This window comes from Atta cephalotes, assembly GCF_000143395.1.
Source record: "Atta cephalotes unplaced genomic scaffold scaffold00062, whole genome shotgun sequence".
Lineage (NCBI taxonomy): Eukaryota > Metazoa > Arthropoda > Insecta > Hymenoptera > Formicidae > Atta > Atta cephalotes.
Window position 1 is genome coordinate 563,829 of NW_012130126.1, and position 5,411 is coordinate 569,239.

Consider the following 5,411-nt stretch of genomic DNA (forward strand, 5'->3'; position numbering starts at 1 on the left):
ACTGATTAAGAAGTTATTCCGAATATACAAAAATTAATTGTACCAGGTACTATCATCAATTTAAAGTGAGATATTAAAGTTATTCTTACAAATACAATAAACATGATGTGTAATAATCAGTTCGAGATTGCAAATAAAAAATTTAAATTAATCTACAACATTCTGTGAAATGTGTGACAATCATATTTATACAAAAGATTTTCGTCAAAACGGAATTCTTGAAAAGAGAAGAAAACCTTGATTTACATCATTGAATGTAGTTTAAAAAAAAAATTATTACATCCTTCGGCATTTTTTTTTTGTTAGACACATACTTGATGGACGGATAGACAGATTTTCAAAGGCACCGCATTCATCCACAGGTAAATGTTTTGAAAGGTCAGCAAGATAATTATCTTCAATTTTAACGGAAAACCGAAAAATATTAGATATTATATAGTCCGCATTAGATACACCTCCCTTCGCAGTTCAAAAAATAAAAGACATTTCCAACGGAAATCATAATACATTAGAATTTTACTTTAAGAATTTATGTTATACAATGCCAGTAATAATAGGTGCATAAAAACATTTGTACAATGTACAGGATAATATAATACAATATGACAAATGAGAAATGTGTCAATGTGGATACATTCTACAATACAGTATCTCAATAAAAACATAACGTTTTAATAAATTTTTGAATTTATGATACACATGACTTTGCAAAATTATTAATCTTTTAATTACAATGACGCAACTCTTTAAGTTACGTCATCCAAGTTGAAAAAGGCAAAAATTTATTTAAAATATACACGGAAAGAATAGTTCTGCTGTAATATCTAAAAATTTAACTAGATACAGATTTAAAAATAATTTTGTTAAACTATTAAAGTAATTGTATATTAAAGTAATTGAATGTAGAACACTTCAACATTGAATATTGCAAAAAGTTTTAACATTAATTCCAGTAATCCAGTTTAATACACAATTATACACAATATTATTTTAATAGTTCTATGGTTTCTGGTCAAACAAAATTATTTTCAAATGTCAAATCTGTATTTAGCTAAATTTGTAGGCACTTATTCTAAGTAAAATTTCTTTCCACGTATAAATATTATACAAGTTTATCATTTATTAATAACTTAATTAAGTTTAATTAGGAAAGTGATCTTAAGAGAATAAAAAAAAAATATCTCGTGACCACAGAGAAGTATGTCTCTCCTACAAAATCCGCCATATTGAGGGTAAAGTGAAAAGAGGCATTTTCGAGATCATCCAGGAGAAATAGGACGCTCCACTTTCAATTCCAACAGACTGACGATGGTGCACTACCATTTGCGGTAGTTTACTTTAATTCCACGCCCATTCTAAGTTTTATGGCTGACTGACCGATTGGTCGAACTACCGAGGGCAATCACTCTGTCGAGGGAGCTGGTGTTTATCCGCGGCGGGAAATCTCGAGTAAAAAACGGAAACCGTGAGCAGTTACATACTCTTGAGAGACCGGCAGAAATTAAAACGACGAGAAAAAGATGAGAGAGTCTAAAGGATCCTCGAATAATTCGCCTCGAATAATGGCGCCTTCCTTGAGATAGACATTGTCCCGTTCTTCCGGTAAATGACGAAGAAATTCCACTCGGTACCCAAAGTGCCGAGTACTGCTGCGTAAATTGCAATTGGAATAAAAATTGCTTTTTACTGTGTCATTTAACATCTAAAAAATTTGAATAATTATGTTCATCGATTTGATACATTCGTAACATACTATAATTCACGACCGTATTTCTCTTCGATATTAATTATTAATATTGTAGTATTAAATTCAGAATTCGGAAGTGGAATGCTGATACGACTTTAAAAATCTTCAAACGTTCGCGTGTTTTACACATATTATCATTAAGCTATTATAGAACAAAATTATTTATACAATTCGCGATTAGAAATAAACGAGATACACTCTCGCTATTAGTAGTAGTATAACGCAGAACGAGCATTAACGCGATTGCGATGCATAAATGATATACATCGCGCGTGTTGCACAATTGACAAGCATCCCCACTGGAACACTGAGGAATATAAAAATATAATAATGGAATAGTATAGTTTATTGCCTGCGTCAAGATCGTATCGCATTATTGTTCGCGTAGCTCATTGTAGAACGGCAGCCGAGCAAGGAGCAGAATAATGAGGTGCCGCGGCGCGACTGCTCAAACATGGCCGATGACGGTCCCTACAGGCGAATCATTCTCGTGCATCGCGTTTCCTCTTTTGTTCCTCTCGCACAATTTTCTCCACAATATCACGATTTGACATGCGCTAGCGCGCAAAGCCTCCCTGAGAAGAGTCACCCCAGGACAGTCCCGCAAGATGTTGCCCCCCTTTTTTTGTTTGTAAGAAAAAGTTACAGCTAACCGAAATTATAGTGAGCCGGCGCGATTTACTTGTCGCTTCAATTTATTTACGTCATTAAATTGATATTGCGCGCGCGTCAACGAGATTATAATGGTCATCGTCAGCCCGATCCATTCGGCGATAAAACGGAATTTTGCCATCAGAAACGCATCGCTTGCTAAAGTCGTATTCATTCTCGCGGTGTAATTTTCTCATCCGATGATTAAACTCGTCGTCCTATCTCGTCAAATCTGCCCGCAATCGTTTTCGACGGATATTCATCTGCAATATTGAAGAATAAGAAATAAAAGAACGAAGATCGACAACGATATATCCCACGAATAACAACGCGGACAATGATATTATTATGTTCGACTTGTTCACACAGAGTATCATGATCACTCATCGTCTCCCAAGTTCTATACATATAGTATATAACAGTTAACAAGATTTTTATTAACGACTATCACCGTCTTGATTTTCCTCGAAGGGTCGATCTGTAATCAGGCCATAGAAAAAGTATCACTTCAGCAAAATCACCGCGAGACCAATTTAATTTTGTCTCTCTCCAATCCCATCTCGAAAGACACGTAGACGATCTAACGACGAGCAATCGCGACGCAGATAATCGACTGCGCATAGTTACTCCATATTTTTGTAGCTTCTTCTCTTACAGGATGTGTCAAATAATCTCCATTTATGTACGAATTTTTTAACGGATTTTGGAAGACACATGAATAATTATCTTTCTTTCGTGATGCCATAATTTTTTATATTAAATACCTTCGAGTCGTAAAGTAGGACTTCTCAAAGATAGAACGCATTTGAAATGAAACGTTGATTACAGCTTGAATGTCTTTGGTTTGCATCACCCTGTACATATTAAAACGTAGTAATATATCAGCTGCCTCCTTCGATCCTTCGCGGTATATCCTGGCGCAGACGAAGGCATAAGCAAGTGGTTTTGATCATGTACACAATTTATTGCACGTTTTATACTTTTCCTTTTTCTTTTTCCATTTTCCATTTTTTTTAATGAGCAAGAGATCTGGATCGATCTCTTCCGATCTTCCACGAGCCACCGTCTTCATTATCATAATATACGAAGATAAGCGCACCGTTAATCATGAAAAATTGAATCGATTTCCCTAATAACAAGGTGCTAAATAATAGCCTGATGTATCGATTTTTTTTGTTCCGTCAATCGATTATAATATATACTTGGTCATTTCACGATTATTGACTGCATTAATTCTATGTCACATAAAATAAGACTTGTCAAGTAGCAATGATGAAATTAAACGAATTTTCACAAATTACAAACGCATTTGAAGAGCAGAGTATCTACTTGTTAGCAAAGAAATTCTCTGTATCTAACTTCATTTAAATCTGTATTAGATTAGAAATTGAGATTAAGATTGAATTTAACCAATCAAAGCAAAGTTTACCAGATATTGATTCTTCTGATTAATTAATTTCAATTTTTTTCAATTTTTATTCTCAATCTTAATCTTTAGTCTTATATGAACTTTATTATGCGTAACATACTTACAATAGTAAGCTCGTTTTTATTACAATCGTAAAAATATCATCCTAAAATCCTAAAGGAATGAATGTAGTGGTTTAACGATTCAACAAAGGAAATATATGCGAAAATCAAAAGCAAAAAAAGTCTATGACAAAAAAAAATCTATAGACAAAATCAAAATTCAGATAGCAAAATTTTAACGACACGAAATGTTCGTTACGTGCTGCGCACGCGCGTTTATCACTATTTCGAATCGTAATCGCCGGTTATCACGCCAACACGCGCAGGTAATTTTTCTCGCACGCGCGAAACCGTGCGATGCAATTTACGATTAACGTAACATTTTTCGCGACGCGGTCGCCGCGCGAATTCTCGACCGATCGTCTTCATCACTGTAACACGCGCTCGAGATAAGGGGGAAGCATTATATCTTCTTCATGGACATCGGCGAGGCTGCACTTTCGGTATAATTTTGTCATTAAATCCCCCCCCTCTCCCTCCCTTCCTCTCGCTCTTTGCACATTCCTTCCCGTTGCATCACTCGCTGAAAAGTCGATGTATACATAGGGACGGATAACTTTGTACTGTAAAAAGCTAATTTTTAAAAAATTTTGTGATTCATGACTAAACAAAGAGGCAATAAAGAATATCTCTCTTTTTCTTCTTTCATTCAACATACATGGAATAAATAAGAGATCATTATTATGTTTTTTAAACTGTTAATAACAGACATATTATTTAATTATCTATTATATCTATTATATTTATGTTTTGAATTTTACATTTTTATTTACACTTTGACCTGTATTGTGGTCCTTCGGGCCACAAATTGTGCGCCCGAAATTTTTGTTACTTTCAACTGAAATTACTGTTCGGTGCTTCAGATTTTTAATTTGAATCATTCTCGTATTGTGTTTTAGATTATTCAAAACATTGACAAATAGATTTCGCGAAAGCAAGCTTATTCTTTAACACTACTTGAAAGCTAAAACTTAAGTCTCATTAGGTCTCGATATAGATCCACCCCTGACAAAGAAGAGACGAAAGACGAGAAGCCAGCTGGGCGGCAAGAGAAGAACGAGGACCGCGGATCCGGCGATGATAATGATTCCGACGATGATAGACGGCTCGTTATTACTATACGCGTTCGCGTGAGGTAGAGAGGGAGACAGGCGGCCGGTGCGTTCATGTTTTAGAGCTGGGAGCGATTGGTCGACGCCATTACTCACACCGTTTGCGCCTGCCACATGGTCCTCTTCTCATCCTTACCTTCTTTCCTTCCTACCTCTCTTCCTCTCTCCACTTCTGCACTCACGCTTCTGTCCACCTCTTCTTTTAACCCTTTCGCCATCCCGTCTGGTCTCTCTCTCTCTCTCTCTCTCTCTCTCCTCTCTCTCTCGCGCGCGCGCGCGCGCGCACACACACACACACACACACACACACTACTACTACTACTATATATATAGTACTATACGTAACGTTAACGTTAACGTTAACGTTACGT